This window comes from Ambystoma mexicanum, chromosome 7q (assembly GCF_040938575.1).
Source record: "Ambystoma mexicanum isolate Mex_15411 chromosome 7q, UKY_AmexF1_1, whole genome shotgun sequence".
In the NCBI taxonomy this organism is placed as follows: Eukaryota; Metazoa; Chordata; class Amphibia; order Caudata; family Ambystomatidae; genus Ambystoma; species Ambystoma mexicanum.
In genome coordinates, this window is record NC_090941.1 from 1,137,941,063 (window position 1) to 1,137,960,592 (window position 19,530).

Genomic DNA, 19,530 nt, shown 5'->3' on the forward strand with positions numbered 1-19,530 from the left:
AGAAATACAGCTTCATGGTTATAAGTGCTTACCTTTTGAGGTTGAAGTTCTGTGAACTAAACAGCAACTTTGGAAGTGTATGTTATAATATTTAGGATGGATTGCATTTGAACATCAGGTGCTCACCTAACAGGAGTTGTTTCTATTTTTCTTTAGTTAGTAAGTGCTTCCATGTTAGGTGAGCAATTGTTGCAATATCTCCACTACAGAAAACCATCTCTCTATACTTTCAAAATCTTCACCAAGCAAGCTCAGAAAAGAGCGGGAAAAATGTGGGAGGAGCTTCTTAATGGTTTGGTGCCTTCAGGGACTTTCAAGGGATAAAAAGGCTAGAACTTCTTCCACAGTGCCCATACCAGGAACAGCCTCAGACAAGAACAGGGATGCAGACCCTTTGGCTGAACATTGCAGTTTTGAATTTCAGATGTCTTGAAACCTCATAGAAATACAGCTTCAAGCTTGTAAGTGCTTACCTTTTGAGTTTGAAGTTCTGTGAAATAAACAACAACTCTGGAAGTACATGGTATAATATTTAGGGATGGATTACATTTGAGCATCAGGTGTTCACCTAACAGGAGTTCTTTCTATTTTTCTTTAGTTAGTAAGTGCTTCCATGTTAGGTGAGCAATTGTTGCAATATCCCCACTACAGAAAACCATCTCTCTATACTTTCAAAATCTTCACCAAGCAAGCTCAGAAAGAGCGGGAAAAATGTGGGAGGAGCTACTTAATGGTTTGGTGCCTTCAGGGCCTTTCAAGGGATAAAAAGGCGAGCACTTCTTCCACAGTGCCCATAACAGGAACAGCCTCAGACAAGAACAGGGATGCAGACCCATTGGCTGAACATTGCAGTTTTGAATTTCAGATGTCTTGAAACCTCATAGAAATACAGCTTCATGGTTATAAGTGCTTACCTTTTGAGGTTGAAGTTCTGTGAACTAAACAGCAACTTTGGAAGTGTATGTTATAATATTTAGGATGGATTGCATTTGAACATCAGGTGCTCACCTAACAGGAGTTCTTTCTATTTTTCTTTAGTTAGTAAGTGCTTCCATGTTAGGTGAGCAATTGTTGCAATATCCCCACTACAGAAAACCATCTCTCTATACTTTCAAAATCTTCACCAAGCAAGCTCAGAAAAGAGCGGGAAAAATGTGGGAGGAGCTACTTAATGGTTTGGTGCCTTGAGGGCCTTTCAAGGGATAAAAAGGTGGGCACTTCTTCCACAGTGCCCATAGCAGGAACGGCCTCGGATGAGAACAGTGATGCAGGCCAACTGGCTGAACATTGCAGTTTTGAATTTCAGATGTCTTGAAACCTCATAGAAATACAGCTTCAAGCTTGTAAGTGCTTACCTATTGAGGTTGAAGTTCTGTTAACTAAACAACAGCTCTGGAAGTGTATGTTATAATATTTAGAGAATAATTGCATTTGAGCATCAGGTGCTCACCTAACAGGAGTTCTTTCTATTTTTCTTTAGTTAGTAAGTGCTTCCATGTTAGGTGAGCAATTGTTGCAATATCTCCACTGCAGAAAACCATCCATCTATACTTTCAAAATCTTCACCAAGCAAGCTCAGAAAAGAGCGGGAAAAATGTGGGAGGAGCTACTTAATGGTTTGGTGCCTTCAGGGCCTTTCAAGGGATAAAAAGGTGGGCACTTCTTCCACAGTGCCCATAGCAGGAACGGCCTCGGATGAGAACAGTGATGCAGGCCAACTGGCTGAACATTGCAGTTTTGAATTTCAGATGTCTTGAAACCTCATAGAAATACAGCTTCAAGCTTGTAAGTGCTTACCTATTGAGGTTGAAGTTCTGTTAACTAAACAACAGCTCTGGAAGTGTATGTTATAATATTTAGAGAATAATTGCATTTGAGCATCAGGTGCTCACCTAACAGGAGTTCTTTCTATTTTTCTTTAGTTAGTAAGTGCTTCCATGTTAGGTGAGCAATTGTTGCAATATCTCCACTACAGAAAACCATCTCTCTATACTTTCAAAATCTTCACCAAGCAAGCTCAGAAAGAGCGGGAAAAATGTGGGAGGAGCTACTTAATGGTTTGGTGCCTTCAGGGCCTTTCAAGGGATAAAAAGGCGAGCACTTCTTCCACAGTGCCCATAACAGGAACAGCCTCAGACAAGAACAGGGATGCAGACCCATTGGCTGAACATTGCAGTTTTGAATTTCAGATGTCTTGAAACCTCATAGAAATACAGCTTCATGGTTATAAGTGCTTACCTTTTGAGGTTGAAGTTCTGTGAACTAAACAGCAACTTTGGAAGTGTATGTTATAATATTTAGGATGGATTGCATTTGAACATCAGGTGCTCACCTAACAGGAGTTCTTTCTATTTTTCTTTAGTTAGTAAGTGCTTCCATGTTAGGTGAGCAATTGTTGCAATATCTCCACTACAGAAAACCATCTCTCTATACTTCCAAAATCTTCACCAAGCAAGCTCAGAAAAGAGCGGGAAAAATGTGGGAGGAGCTACTTAATGGTTTGGTGCCTTCAGGGCCTTTCAAGGGATAAAAAGGTGGGCACTTCTTCCACAGTGCCCATAGCAGGAACGGCCTCGGATGAGAACAGTGATGCAGGCCAACTGGCTGAACATTGCAGTTTTGAATTTCAGATGTCTTGAAACCTCATAGAAATACAGCTTCAAGCTTGTAAGTGCTTACCTATAGAGGTTGAAGTTCTGTTAACTAAACAACAGCTCTGGAAGTGTATGTTATAATATTTAGAGAATAATTGCATTTGAGCATCAGGTGCTCACCTAACAGGAGTTCTTTCTATTTTTCTTTAGTTAGTAAGTGCTTCCATGTTAGGTGAGCAATTGTTGCAATATCTCCACTACAGAAAACCATCTCTCTATACTTTCAAAATCTTCACCAAGCAAGCTCAGAAAAGAGCGGGAAAAATGTGGGAGGAGCTACTTAATGGTTTGGTGCCTTCAGGGCCTTTCAAGGGATAAAAAGGCGAGCACTTCTTCCACAGTGCCCATAACAGTAACAGCCTCAGACAAGAACAGGGATGCAGACCCATTGGCTGAACATTGCAGTTTTGAATTTCAGATGTCTTGAAACCTCATAGAAATACAGCTTCATGGTTATAAGTGCTTACCTTTTGAGGTTGAAGTTCTGTGAACTAAACAGCAACTTTGGAAGTGTATGTTATAATATTTAGGATGGATTGCATTTGAACATCAGGTGCTCACCTAACAGGAGTTCTTTCTATTTTTCTTTAGTTAGTAAGTGCTTCCATGTTAGGTGAGCAATTGTTGCAATATCCCCACTACAGAAAACCATCTCTCTATACTTTCAAAATCTTCACCAAGCAAGCTCAGAAAGAGCGGGAAAAATGTGGGAGGAGCTACTTAATGGTTTGGTGCCTTCAGGGCCTTTCAAGGGATAAAAAGGCGAGCACTTCTTCCACAGTGCCCATAACAGGAACAGCCTCAGACAAGAACAGGGATGCAGACCCATTGGCTGAACATTGCAGTTTTGAATTTCAGATGTCTTGAAACCTCATAGAAATACAGCTTCATGGTTATAAGTGCTTACCTTTTGAGGTTGAAGTTCTGTGAACTAAACAGCAACTTTGGAAGTGTATGTTATAATATTTAGGATGGATTGCATTTGAACATCAGGTGCTCACCTAACAGGAGTTCTTTCTATTTTTCTTTAGTTAGTAAGTGCTTCCATGTTAGGTGAGCAATTGTTGCAATATCCCCACTACAGAAAACCATCTCTCTATACTTTCAAAATCTTCACCAAGCAAGCTCAGAAAAGAGCGGGAAAAATGTGGGAGGAGCTACTTAATGGTTTGGTGCCTTGAGGGCCTTTCAAGGGATAAAAAGGCGGGCACTTCTTCCACAGTGCCCATAGCAGGAACGGCCTCGGATGAGAACAGTGATGCAGGCCAACTGGCTGAACATTGCAGTTTTGAATTTCAGATGTCTTGAAACCTCATAGAAATACAGCTTCAAGCTTGTAAGTGCTTACCTATTGAGGTTGAAGTTCTGTTAACTAAACAACAGCTCTGGAAGTGTATGTTATAATATTTAGAGAATAATTGCATTTGAGCATCAGGTGCTCACCTAACAGGAGTTCTTTCTATTTTTCTTTAGTTAGTAAGTGCTTCCATGTTAGGTGAGCAATTGTTGCAATATCTCCACTGCAGAAAACCATCCATCTATACTTTCAAAATCTTCACCAAGTAAGCTCAGAAAAGAGCGGGAAAAATGTGGGAGGAGCTACTTAATGGTTTGGTGCCTTCAGGGCCTTTCAAGGGATAAAAAGGTGGGCACTTCTTCCACAGTGCCCATAGCAGGAACGGCCTCGGATGAGAACAGTGATGCAGGCCAACTGGCTGAACATTGCAGTTTTGAATTTCAGATGTCTTGAAACCTCATAGAAATACAGCTTCAAGCTTGTAAGTGCTTACCTATTGAGGTTGAAGTTCTGTTAACTAAACAACAGCTCTGGAAGTGTATGTTATAATATTTAGAGAATAATTGCATTTGAGCATCAGGTGCTCACCTAACAGGAGTTCTTTCTATTTTTCTTTAGTTAGTAAGTGCTTCCATGTTAGGTGAGCAATTGTTGCAATATCTCCACTACAGAAAACCATCTCTCTATACTTTCAAAATCTTCACCAAGCAAGCTCAGAAAGAGCGGGAAAAATGTGGGAGGAGCTACTTAATGGTTTGGTGCCTTCAGGGCCTTTCAAGGGATAAAAAGGCGAGCACTTCTTCCACAGTGCCCATAACAGGAACAGCCTCAGACAAGAACAGGGATGCAGACCCATTGGCTGAACATTGCAGTTTTGAATTTCAGATGTCTTGAAACCTCATAGAAATACAGCTTCATGGTTATAAGTGCTTACCTTTTGAGGTTGAAGTTCTGTGAACTAAACAGCAACTTTGGAAGTGTATGTTATAATATTTAGGATGGATTGCATTTGAACATCAGGTGCTCACCTAACAGGAGTTCTTTCTATTTTTCTTTAGTTAGTAAGTGCTTCCATGTTAGGTGAGCAATTGTTGCAATATCTCCACTACAGAAAACCATCTCTCTATACTTTCAAAATCTTCACCAAGCAAGCTCAGAAAAGAGCGGGAAAAATGTGGGAGGAGCTACTTAATGGTTTGGTGCCTTCAGGGCCTTTCAAGGGATAAAAAGGTGGGCACTTCTTCCACAGTGCCCATAGCAGGAACGGCCTCGGATGAGAACAGTGATGCAGGCCAACTGGCTGAACATTGCAGTTTTGAATTTCAGATGTCTTGAAACCTCATAGAAATACAGCTTCAAGCTTGTAAGTGCTTACCTATTGAGGTTGAAGTTCTGTTAACTAAACAACAGCTCTGGAAGTGTATGTTATAATATTTAGAGAATAATTGCATTTGAGCATCAGGTGCTCACCTAACAGGAGTTCTTTCTATTTTTCTTTAGTTAGTAAGTGCTTCCATGTTAGGTGAGCAATTGTTGCAATATCTCCACTACAGAAAACCATCTCTCTATACTTTCAAAATCTTCACCAAGCAAGCTCAGAAAAGAGCGGGAAAAATGTGGGAGGAGCTACTTAATGGTTTGGTGCCTTCAGGGCCTTTCAAGGGATAAAAAGGCGAGCACTTCTTCCACAGTGCCCATAACAGTAACAGCCTCAGACAAGAACAGGGATGCAGACCCATTGGCTGAACATTGCAGTTTTGAATTTCAGATGTCTTGAAACCTCATAGAAATACAGCTTCATGGTTATAAGTGCTTACCTTTTGAGGTTGAAGTTCTGTGAACTAAACAGCAACTTTGGAAGTGTATGTTATAATATTTAGGATGGATTGCATTTGAACATCAGGTGCTCACCTAACAGGAGTTCTTTCTATTTTTCTTTAGTTAGTAAGTGCTTCCATGTTGGGTGAGCAATTGTTGCAATATCCCCACTACAGAAAACCATCTCTCTATACTTTCAAAATCTTCACCAAGCAAGCTCAGAAAAGAGCGGGAAAAATGTGGGAGGAGCTACTTAATGGTTTGGTGCCTTGAGGGCCTTTCAAGGGATAAAAAGGTGGGCACTTCTTCCACAGTGCCCATAGCAGGAACGGCCTCAGATGAGAACAGTGATGCAGACCCATTGGCTGAACATTGCAGTTTTGAATTTCAGATGTCTTGAAACCTCATAGAAATACAGCTTCATGGTTATAAGTGCTTACCTTTTGAGGTTGAAGTTCTGTGAACTAAACAACAGCTCTGGAAGTGTATGTTATAATATTTAGAGAATAATTGCATTTGAGCATCAGGTGCTCACCTAACAGGAGTTCTTTCTATTTTTCTTTAGTTAGTAAGTGCTTCCATGTTAGGTGAGCAATTGTTGCAATATCTCCACTGCAGAAAACCATCCCTCTATACTTTCAAAATCTTCACCAAGCAAGCTCAGAAAAGAGCGGGAAAAATGTGGGAGGAGCTACTTAATGGTTTGGTGCCTTCAGGGCCTTTCAAGGGATAAAAAGGCGAGCACTTATTCCACAGTGCCCATACCAGAAACAGCCTCTGACAAGAACAGGGATGCAGACCCTTTGGCTGAACATTGCAGTTTTGAATTTCAGATGCCTTGAAACCTCATAGAAATAAAGCTTCAAGCTTGTAAGTGCTTACCTTTTGAGTTTGAAGTTCTGTGAAATAAACAACAACCCTGGAAGTACATGGTATAATATTTAGGGATGGATTGCATTTGAGCATCAGGTGTTCACCTGACAGGAGTTCTTTCTATTTTTCTTTAGTTAGTAAGTGCTTCCATGTTAGGTGAGCAATTGTTGCAATATCCCCACTACAGAAAACCATCTCTCTATACTTTCAAAATCTTCACCAAGCAAGCTCAGAAAAGAGCGGGAAAAATGTGGGAGGAGCTACTTAATGGTTTGGTGCCTTCAGGGCCTTTCAAGGGATAAAAAGGCGAGCACTTCTTCCACAGTGCCCATAACAGTAACAGCCTCAGACAAGAACAGGGATGCAGACCCATTGGCTGAACATTGCAGTTTTGAATTTCAGATGTCTTGAAACCTCATAGAAATACAGCTTCATGGTTATAAGTGCTTACCTTTTGAGGTTGAAGTTCTGTGAACTAAACAGCAACTTTGGAAGTGTATGTTATAATATTTAGGATGGATTGCATTTGAACATCAGGTGCTCACCTAACAGGAGTTCTTTCTATTTTTCTTTAGTTAGTAAGTGCTTCCATGTTGGGTGAGCAATTGTTGCAATATCCCCACTACAGAAAACCATCTCTCTATACTTTCAAAATCTTCACCAAGCAAGCTCAGAAAAGAGCGGGAAAAATGTGGGAGGAGCTACTTAATGGTTTGGTGCCTTGAGGGCCTTTCAAGGGATAAAAAGGTGGGCACTTCTTCCACAGTGCCCATAACAGTAACAGCCTCAGACAAGAACAGGGATGCAGACCCATTGGCTGAACATTGCAGTTTTGAATTTCAGATGTCTTGAAACCTCATAGAAATACAGCTTCATGGTTATAAGTGCTTACCTTTTGAGGTTGAAGTTCTGTGAACTAAACAGCAACTTTGGAAGTGTATGTTATAATATTTAGGATGGATTGCATTTGAACATCAGGTGCTCACCTAACAGGAGTTCTTTCTATTTTTCTTTAGTTAGTAAGTGCTTCCATGTTGGCTGAGCAATTGTTGCAATATCCCCACTACAGAAAACCATCTCTCTATACTTTCAAAATCTTCACCAAGCAAGCTCAGAAAAGAGCGGGAAAAATGTGGGAGGAGCTACTTAATGGTTTGGTGCCTTCAGGGCCTTTCAAGGGATAAAAAGGTGGGCACTTCTTCCACAGGGCCCATAGCAGGAACGGCCTCAGATGAGAACAGTGATGCAGGCCAACTGGCTGAACATTGCAGTTTTGAATTTCAGATGTCTTGAAACCTCATAGAAATACAGCTTCAAGCTTGTAAGTGCTTACCTATTGAGGTTGAAGTTCTGTTAACTAAACAACAGCTCTGGAAGTGTATGTTATAATATTTAGAGAATAATTGCATTTGAGCATCAGGTGCTCACCTAACAGGAGTTCTTTCTATTTTTCTTTAGTTAGTAAGTGCTTCCATGTTAGGTGAGCAATTGTTGCAATATCTCCACTGCAGAAAACCATCCCTCTATACTTTCAAAATCTTCACCAAGCAAGCTCAGAAAAAAGCGGGAAAAATGTGGGAGGAGCTACTTAATGGTTTGGTGCCTTCAGGGCCTTTCAAGGGATAAAAAGGCGAGCACTTATTCCACAGTGCCCATACCAGAAACAGCCTCTGACAAGAACAGGGATGCAGACCCATTGGCTGAACATTGCAGTTTTGAATTTCAGATGCCTTGAAATCTCATAGAAATACAGCTTCAAGCTTGTAAGTGCTTACCTTTTGAGTTTGAAGTTCTGTGAAATAAACAACAACTCTGGAAGTACATGGTATAATATTTAGGGATGGATTGCATTTGAGCATCACGTGTTCACCTAACAGGAGTTCTTTCTATTTGTCTTTAGTTAGTAAGTGCTTCCATGTTAGGTGAGCAATTGTTGCAATATCCCCACTACAGAAAACCATCTCTCTATACTTTCAAAATCTTCACCAAGCAAGCTCAGAAAAGAGCGGGAAAAATGTGGGAGGAGCTACTTAATGGTTTGGTGCCTTGAGGGCCTTTCAAGGGATAAAAAGGTGGGCACTTCTTCCACAGTGCCCATAGCAGGAACGGCCTCGGATGAGAACAGTGATGCAGGCCAACTGGCTGAACATTGCAGTTTTGAATTTCAGATGTCTTGAAACCTCATAGAAATACAGCTTCAAGCTTGTAAGTGCTTACCTATTGAGGTTGAAGTTCTGTTAACTAAACAACAGCTCTGGAAGTGTATGTTATAATATTTAGAGAATAATTGCATTTGAGCATCAGGTGCTCACCTAACAGGAGTTCTTTCTATTTTTCTTTAGTTAGTAAGTGCTTCCATGTTAGGTGAGCAATTGTTGCAATATCTCCACTACAGAAAACCATCTCTCTATACTTTCAAAATCTTCACCAAGCAAGCTCAGAAAAGAGCGGGAAAAATGTGGGAGGAGCTACTTAATGGTTTGGTGCCTTCAGGGCCTTTCAAGGGATAAAAAGGTGGGCACTTCTTCCACAGTGCCCATAGCAGGAACGGCCTCGGATGAGAACAGTGATGCAGGCCAACTGGCTGAACATTGCAGTTTTGAATTTCAGATGTCTTGAAACCTCATAGAAATACAGCTTCAAGCTTGTAAGTGCTTACCTATTGAGGTTGAAGTTCTGTTAACTAAACAACAGCTCTGGAAGTGTATGTTATAATATTTAGAGAATAATTGCATTTGAGCATCAGGTGCTCACCTAACAGGAGTTCTTTCTATTTTTCTTTAGTTAGTAAGTGCTTCCATGTTAGGTGAGCAATTGTTGCAATATCTCCACTACAGAAAACCATCTCTCTATACTTTCAAAATCTTCACCAAGCAAGCTCAGAAAAGAGCGGGAAAAATGTGGGAGGAGCTACTTAATGGTTTGGTGCCTTCAGGGCCTTTCAAGGGATAAAAAGGCGAGCACTTCTTCCACAGTGCCCATAACAGTAACAGCCTCAGACAAGAACAGGGATGCAGACCCATTGGCTGAACATTGCAGTTTTGAATTTCAGATGTCTTGAAACCTCATAGAAATACAGCTTCATGGTTATAAGTGCTTACCTTTTGAGGTTGAAGTTCTGTTAACTAAACAACAGCTCTGGAAGTGTATGTTATAATATTTAGAGAATAATTGCATTTGAGCATCAGGTGCTCACCTAACAGGAGTTCTTTCTATTTTTCTTTAGTTAGTAAGTGCTTCCATGTTAGGTGAGCAATTGTTGCAATATCTCCACTACAGAAAACCATCTCTCTATACTTTCAAAATCTTCACCAAGCAAGCTCAGAAAAGAGCGGGAAAAATGTGGGAGGAGCTACTTAATGGTTTGGTGCCTTCAGGGCCTTTCAAGGGATAAAAAGGTGGGCACTTCTTCCACAGTGCCCATAGCAGGAACGGCCTCGGATGAGAACAGTGATGCAGGCCAACTGGCTGAACATTGCAGTTTTGAATTTCAGATGTCTTGAAACCTCATAGAAATACAGCTTCAAGCTTGTAAGTGCTTACCTATTGAGGTTGAAGTTCTGTTAACTAAACAACAGCTCTGGAAGTGTATGTTATAATATTTAGAGAATAATTGCATTTGAGCATCAGGTGCTCACCTAACAGGAGTTCTTTCTATTTTTCTTTAGTTAGTAAGTGCTTCCATGTTAGGTGAGCAATTGTTGCAATATCTCCACTGCAGAAAACCATCCCTCTATACTTTCAAAATCTTCACCAAGCAAGCTCAGAAAAGAGCGGGAAAAATGTGGGAGGAGCTACTTAATGGTTTGGTGCCTTCAGGGCCTTTCAAGGGATAAAAAGGCGAGCACTTATTCCACAGTGCCCATACCAGAAACAGCCTCTGACAAGAACAGGGATGCAGACCCTTTGGCCGAACATTGCAGTTTTGAATTTCAGATGCCTTGAAACCTCATAGAAATAAAGCTTCAAGCTTGTAAGTGCTTACCTTTTGAGTTTGAAGTTCTGTGAAATAAACAACAACCCTGGAAGTACATGGTATAATATTTAGGAATGGATTGCATTTGAGCATCAGGTGTTCACCTAACAGGAGTTCTTTCTATTTTTCTTTAGTTAGTAAGTGCTTCCATGTTAGGTGAGCAATTGTTGCAATATCCCCACTACAGAAAACCATCTCTCTATACTTTCAAAATCTTCACCAAGCAACCTCAGAAAAGAGCGGGAAAAATGTGGGAGGAGCTACTTAATGGTCTGGTGCCTTGAGGGCCTTTCAAGGGATAAAAAGGTGGGCCCTTCTCCACAGTGCCCATAGCAGGAACGGCCTCGGATGACAACAGTGATGCAGGCCAACTGGCTGAACATTGCAGTTTTGAATTTCAGATGTCTTGAAACCTCATAGAAATACAGCTTCATGGTTATAAGTGCTTACCTTTTGAGTTTGAAGTTCTGTGAAATAAACAACAACTCTGGAAGTACATGGTATACTATTTAGGGATGGATTGCATTTGAGCATCAGGTGTTCACCTAACAGGAGTTCTTTCTATTTTTCTTTAGTTAGTAAGTGCTTCCATGTTAGGTGAGCAATTGTTGCAATATCCCCACTACAGAAAACCATCTCTCTATACTCTCAAAATCTTCACCAAGCAAGCTCAGAAAGAGCGGGAAAAATGTGGGAGGAGCTACTTAATGGTTTGGTGCCTTCAGGGCCTTTCAAGGGATAAAAAGGCGAGCACTTCTTCCACAGTGCCCATAACAGGAACAGCCTCAGACAAGAACAGGGATGCAGACCCATTGGCTGAACATTGCAGTTTTGAATTTCAGATGCCTTGAAACCTCATAGAAATACAGCTTCATGGTTATAAGTGCTTACCTTTTGAGGTTGAAGTTCTGTGAACTAAACAGCAACTTTGGAAGTGTATGTTATAATATTTAGGATGGATTGCATTTGAACATCAGGTGCTCACCTAACAGGAGTTGTTTCTATTTTTCTTTAGTTAGTAAGTGCTTCCATGTTAGGTGAGCAATTGTTGCAATATCTCCACTACAGAAAACCATCTCTCTATACTTTCAAAATCTTCACCAAGCAAGCTCAGAAAAGAGCGGGAAAAATGTGGGAGGAGCTTCTTAATGGTTTGGTGCCTTCAGGGACTTTCAAGGGATAAAAAGGCTAGAACTTCTTCCACAGTGCCCATACCAGGAACAGCCTCAGACAAGAACAGGGATGCAGACCCTTTGGCTGAACATTGCAGTTTTGAATTTCAGATGTCTTGAAACCTCATAGAAATACAGCTTCAAGCTTGTAAGTGCTTACCTTTTGAGTTTGAAGTTCTGTGAAATAAACAACAACTCTGGAAGTACATGGTATAATATTTAGGGATGGATTACATTTGAGCATCAGGTGTTCACCTAACAGGAGTTCTTTCTATTTTTCTTTAGTTAGTAAGTGCTTCCATGTTAGGTGAGCAATTGTTGCAATATCCCCACTACAGAAAACCATCTCTCTATACTTTCAAAATCTTCACCAAGCAAGCTCAGAAAGAGCGGGAAAAATGTGGGAGGAGCTACTTAATGGTTTGGTGCCTTGAGGGCCTTTCAAGGGATAAAAAGGTGGGCACTTCTTCCACAGTGCCCATAGCAGGAACGGCCTCGGATGAGAACAGTGATGCAGGCCAACTGGCTGAACATTGCAGTTTTGAATTTCAGATGTCTTGAAACCTCATAGAAATACAGCTTCAAGCTTGTAAGTGCTTACCTATTGAGGTTGAAGTTCTGTTAACTAAACAACAGCTCTGGAAGTGTATGTTATAATATTTAGAGAATAATTGCATTTGAGCATCAGGTGCTCACCTAACAGGAGTTCTTTCTATTTTTCTTTAGTTAGTAAGTGCTTCCATGTTAGGTGAGCAATTGTTGCAATATCTCCACTGCAGAAAACCATCCATCTATACTTTCAAAATCTTCACCAAGCAAGCTCAGAAAAGAGCGGGAAAAATGTGGGAGGAGCTACTTAATGGTTTGGTGCCTTCAGGGCCTTTCAAGGGATAAAAAGGTGGGCACTTCTTCCACAGTGCCCATAGCAGGAACGGCCTCGGATGAGAACAGTGATGCAGGCCAACTGGCTGAACATTGCAGTTTTGAATTTCAGATGTCTTGAAACCTCATAGAAATACAGCTTCAAGCTTGTAAGTGCTTACCTATTGAGGTTGAAGTTCTGTTAACTAAACAACAGCTCTGAAAGTGTATGTTATAATATTTAGAGAATAATTGCATTTGAGCATCAGGTGCTCACCTAACAGGAGTTCTTTCTATTTTTCTTTAGTTAGTAAGTGCTTCCATGTTAGGTGAGCAATTGTTGCAATATCTCCACTACAGAAAACCATCTCTCTATACTTTCAAAATCTTCACCAAGCAAGCTCAGAAAGAGCGGGAAAAATGTGGGAGGAGCTACTTAATGGTTTGGTGCCTTCAGGGCCTTTCAAGGGATAAAAAGGCGAGCACTTCTTCCACAGTGCCCATAACAGGAACAGCCTCAGACAAGAACAGGGATGCAGACCCATTGGCTGAACATTGCAGTTTTGAATTTCAGATGTCTTGAAACCTCATAGAAATACAGCTTCATGGTTATAAGTGCTTACCTTTTGAGGTTGAAGTTCTGTGAACTAAACAGCAACTTTGGAAGTGTATGTTATAATATTTAGGATGGATTGCATTTGAACATCAGGTGCTCACCTAACAGGAGTTCTTTCTATTTTTCTTTAGTTAGTAAGTGCTTCCATGTTAGGTGAGCAATTGTTGCAATATCTCCACTACAGAAAACCATCTCTCTATACTTTCAAAATCTTCACCAAGCAAGCTCAGAAAAGAGCGGGAAAAATGTGGGAGGAGCTACTTAATGGTTTGGTGCCTTCAGGGCCTTTCAAGGGATAAAAAGGTGGGCACTTCTTCCACAGTGCCCATAGCAGGAACGGCCTCGGATGAGAACAGTGATGCAGGCCAACTGGCTGAACATTGCAGTTTTGAATTTCAGATGTCTTGAAACCTCATAGAAATACAGCTTCAAGCTTGTAAGTGCTTACCTATAGAGGTTGAAGTTCTGTTAACTAAACAACAGCTCTGGAAGTGTATGTTATAATATTTAGAGAATAATTGCATTTGAGCATCAGGTGCTCACCTAACAGGAGTTCTTTCTATTTTTCTTTAGTTAGTAAGTGCTTCCATGTTAGGTGAGCAATTGTTGCAATATCTCCACTACAGAAAACCATCTCTCTATACTTTCAAAATCTTCACCAAGCAAGCTCAGAAAAGAGCGGGAAAAATGTGGGAGGAGCTACTTAATGGTTTGGTGCCTTCAGGGCCTTTCAAGGGATAAAAAGGCGAGCACTTCTTCCACAGTGCCCATAACAGTAACAGCCTCAGACAAGAACAGGGATGCAGACCCATTGGCTGAACATTGCAGTTTTGAATTTCAGATGTCTTGAAACCTCATAGAAATACAGCTTCATGGTTATAAGTGCTTACCTTTTGAGGTTGAAGTTCTGTGAACTAAACAGCAACTTTGGAAGTGTATGTTATAATATTTAGGATGGATTGCATTTGAACATCAGGTGCTCACCTAACAGGAGTTCTTTCTATTTTTCTTTAGTTAGTAAGTGCTTCCATGTTAGGTGAGCAATTGTTGCAATATCCCCACTACAGAAAACCATCTCTCTATACTTTCAAAATCTTCACCAAGCAAGCTCAGAAAGAGCGGGAAAAATGTGGGAGGAGCTACTTAATGGTTTGGTGCCTTCAGGGCCTTTCAAGGGATAAAAAGGCGAGCACTTCTTCCACAGTGCCCATAACAGGAACAGCCTCAGACAAGAACAGGGATGCAGACCCATTGGCTGAACATTGCAGTTTTGAATTTCAGATGTCTTGAAACCTCATAGAAATACAGCTTCATGGTTATAAGTGCTTACCTTTTGAGGTTGAAGTTCTGTGAACTAAACAGCAACTTTGGAAGTGTATGTTATAATATTTAGGATGGATTGCATTTGAACATCAGGTGCTCACCTAACAGGAGTTCTTTCTATTTTTCTTTAGTTAGTAAGTGCTTCCATGTTAGGTGAGCAATTGTTGCAATATCCCCACTACAGAAAACCATCTCTCTATACTTTCAAAATCTTCACCAAGCAAGCTCAGAAAAGAGCGGGAAAAATGTGGGAGGAGCTACTTAATGGTTTGGTGCCTTGAGGGCCTTTCAAGGGATAAAAAGGCGGGCACTTCTTCCACAGTGCCCATAGCAGGAACGGCCTCGGATGAGAACAGTGATGCAGGCCAACTGGCTGAACATTGCAGTTTTGAATTTCAGATGTCTTGAAACCTCATAGAAATACAGCTTCAAGCTTGTAAGTGCTTACCTATTGAGGTTTAAGTTCTGTTAACTAAACAACAGCTCTGGAAGTGTATGTTATAATATTTAGAGAATAATTGCATTTGAGCATCAGGTGCTCACCTAACAGGAGTTCTTTCTATTTTTCTTTAGTTAGTAAGTGCTTCCATGTTAGGTGAGCAATTGTTGCAATATCTCCACTGCAGAAAACCATCCATCTATACTTTCAAAATCTTCACCAAGCAAGCTCAGAAAAGAGCGGGAAAAATGTGGGAGGAGCTACTTAATGGTTTGGTGCCTTCAGGGCCTTTCAAGGGATAAAAAGGTGGGCACTTCTTCCACAGTGCCCATAGCAGGAACGGCCTCGGATGAGAACAGTGATGCAGGCCAACTGGCTGAACATTGCAGTTTTGAATTTCAGATGTCTTGAAACCTCATAGAAATACAGCTTCAAGCTTGTAAGTGCTTACCTATTGAGGTTGAAGTTCTGTTAACTAAACAACAGCTCTGGAAGTGTATGTTATAATATTTAGAGAATAATTGCATTTGAGCATCAGGTGCTCACCTAACAGGAGTTCTTTCTATTTTTCTTTAGTTAGTAAGTGCTTCCATGTTAGGTGAGCAATTGTTGCAATATCTCCACTACAGAAAACCATCTCTCTATACTTTCAAAATCTTCACCAAGCAAGCTCAGAAAGAGCGGGAAAAATGTGGGAGGAGCTACTTAATGGTTTGGTGCCTTCAGGGCCTTTCAAGGGATAAAAAGGCGAGCACTTCTTCCACAGTGCCCATAACAGGAACAGCCTCAGACAAGAACAGGGATGCAGACCCATTGGCTGAACATTGCAGTTTTGAATTTCAGATGTCTTGAAACCTCATAGAAATACAGCTTCATGGTTATAAGTGCTTACCTTTTGAGGTTGAAGTTCTGTGAACTAAACAGCAACTTTGGAAGTGTATGTTATAATATTTAGGATGGATTGCATTTGAACATCAGGTGCTCACCTAACAGGAGTTCTTTCTATTTTTCTTTAGTTAGTAAGTGCTTCCATGTTAGGTGAGCAATTGTTGCAATATCTCCACTACAGAAAACCATCTCTCTATACTTTCAAAATCTTCACCAAGCAAGCTCAGAAAAGAGCGGGAAAAATGTGGGAGGAGCTACTTAATGGTTTGGTGCCTTCAGGGCCTTTCAAGGGATAAAAAGGTGGGCACTTCTTCCACAGTGCCCATAGCAGGAACGGCCTCGGATGAGAACAGTGATGCAGGCCAACTGGCTGAACATTGCAGTTTTGAATTTCAGATGTCTTGAAACCTCATAGAAATACAGCTTCAAGCTTGTAAGTGCTTACCTATTGAGGTTGAAGTTCTGTTAACTAAACAACAGCTCTGGAAGTGTATGTTATAATATTTAGAGAATAATTGCATTTGAGCATCAGGTGCTCACCTAACAGGAGTTCTTTCTATTTTTCTTTAGTTAGTAAGTGCTTCCATGTTAGGTGAGCAATTGTTGCAATATCTCCACTACAGAAAACCATCTCTCTATACTTTCAAAATCTTCACCAAGCAAGCTCAGAAAAGAGCGGGAAAATGTGGGAGGAGCTACTTAATGGTTTGGTGCCTTCAGGGCCTTTCAAGGGATAAAAAGGCGAGCACTTCTTCCACAGTGCCCATAACAGTAACAGCCTCAGACAAGAACAGGGATGCAGACCCATTGGCTGAACATTGCAGTTTTGAATTTCAGATGTCTTGAAACCTCATAGAAATACAGCTTCATGGTTATAAGTGCTTACCTTTTGAGGTTGAAGTTCTGTGAACTAAACAGCAACTTTGGAAGTGTATGTTATAATATTTAGGATGGATTGCATTTGAACATCAGGTGCTCACCTAACAGGAGTTCTTTCTATTTTTCTTTAGTTAGTAAGTGCTTCCATGTTGGGTGAGCAATTGTTGCAATATCCCCACTACAGAAAACCATCTCTCTATACTTTCAAAATCTTCACCAAGCAAGCTCAGAAAAGAGCGGGAAAAATGTGGGAGGAGCTACTTAATGGTTTGGTGCCTTGAGGGCCTTTCAAGGGATAAAAAGGTGGGCACTTCTTCCACAGTGCCCATAGCAGGAACGGCCTCAGATGAGAACAGTGATGCAGACCCATTGGCTGAACATTGCAGTTTTGAATTTCAGATGTCTTGAAACCTCATAGAAATACAGCTTCATGGTTATAAGTGCTTACCTTTTGAGGTTGAAGTTCTGTGAACTAAACAACAGCTCTGGAAGTGTATGTTATAATATTTAGAGAATAATTGCATTTGAGCATCAGGTGCTCACCTAACAGGAGTTCTTTCTATTTTTCTTTAGTTAGTAAGTGCTTCCATGTTAGGTGAGCAATTGTTGCAATATCTCCACTGCAGAAAACCATCCCTCTATACTTTCAAAATCTTCACCAAGCAAGCTCAGAAAAGAGCGGGAAAAATGTGGGAGGAGCTACTTAATGGTTTGGTGCCTTCAGGGCCTTTCAAGGGATAAAAAGGCGAGCACTTATTCCACAGTGCCCATACCAGAAACAGCCTCTGACAAGAACAGGGATGCAGACCCTTTGGCTGAACATTGCAGTTTTGAATTTCAGATGCCTTGAAACCTCATAGAAATAAAGCTTCAAGCTTGTAAGTGCTTACCTTTTGAGTTTGAAGTTCTGTGAAATAAACAACAACCCTGGAAGTACATGGTATAATATTTAGGGATGGATTGCATTTGAGCATCAGGTGTTCACCTGACAGGAGTTCTTTCTATTTTTCTTTAGTTAGTAAGTGCTTCCATGTTAGGTGAGCAATTGTTGCAATATCCCCACTACAGAAAACCATCTCTCTATACTTTCAAAATCTTCACCAAGCAAGCTCAGAAAAGAGCGGGAAAAATGTGGGAGGAGCTACTTAATGGTTTGGTGCCTTCAGGGCCTTTCAAGGGATAAAAAGGCGAGCACTTCTTCCACAGTGCCCATAACAGTAACAGCCTCAGACAAGAACAGGGATGCAGACCCATTGGCTGAACATTGCAGTTTTGAATTTCAGATGTCTTGAAACCTCATAGAAATACAGCTTCATGGTTATAAGTGCTTACCTTTTGAGGTTGAAGTTCTGTGAACTAAACAGCAACTTTGGAAGTGTATGTTATAATATTTAGGATGGATTGCATTTGAACATCAGGTGCTCACCTAACAGGAGTTCTTTCTATTTTTCTTTAGTTAGTAAGTGCTTCCATGTTGGGTGAGCAATTGTTGCAATATCCCCACTACAGAAAACCATCTCTCTATACTTTCAAAATCTTCACCAAGCAAGCTCAGAAAAGAGCGGGAAAAATGTGGGAGGAGCTACTTAATGGTTTGGTGCCTTGAGGGCCTTTCAAGGGATAAAAAGGTGGGCACTTCTTCCACAGTGCCCATAGCAGGAACGGCCTCAGATGAGAACAGTGATGCAGACCCATTGGCTGAACATTGCAGTTTTGAATTTCAGATGTCTTGAAACCTCATAGAAATACAGCTTCATGGTTATAAGTGCTTACCTTTTGAGGTTGAAGTTCTGTGAACTAAACAACAGCTCTGGAAGTGTATGTTATAATATTTAGAGAATAATTGCATTTGAGCATCAGGTGCTCACCTAACAGGAGTTCTTTCTATTTTTCTTTAGTTAGTAAGTGCTTCCATGTTAGGTGAGCAATTGTTGCAATATCTCCACTACAGAAAACCATCTCTCTATACTTTCAAAATCTTCACCAAGCAAGCTCAGAAAGAGCGGGAAAAATGTGGGAGGAGCTACTTAATGGTTTGGTGCCTTCAGGGCCTTTCAAGGGATAAAAAGGCGAGCACTTCTTCCACAGTGCCCATAACAGGAACAGCCTCAGACAAGAACAGGGATGCAGACCCATTGGCTGAACATTGCAGTTTTGAATTTCAGATGTCTTGAAACCTCATAGAAATACAGCTTCATGGTTATAAGTGCTTACCTTTTGAGGTTGAAGTTCTGTGAACTAAACAGCAACTTTGGAAGTGTATGTTATAATATTTAGGATGGATTGCATTTGAACATCAGGTGCTCACCTAACAGGAGTTCTTTCTATTTTTCTTTAGTTAGTAAGTGCTTCCATGTTAGGTGAGCAATTGTTGCAATATCCCCACTACAGAAAACCATCTCTCTATACTTTCAAAATCTTCACCAAGCAAGCTCAGAAAAGAGCGGGAAAAATGTGGGAGGAGCTACTTAATGGTTTGGTGCCTTGAGGGCCTTTCAAGGGATAAAAAGGTGGGCACTTCTTCCACAGTGCCCATAGCAGGAACGGCCTCGGATGAGAACAGTGATGCAGGCCAACTGGCTGAACATTGCAGTTTTGAATTTCAGATGTCTTGAAACCTCATAGAAATACAGCTTCAAGCTTGTAAGTGCTTACCTATAGAGGTTGAAGTTCTGTTAACTAAACAACAGCTCTGGAAGTGTATGTTATAATATTTAGAGAATAATTGCATTTG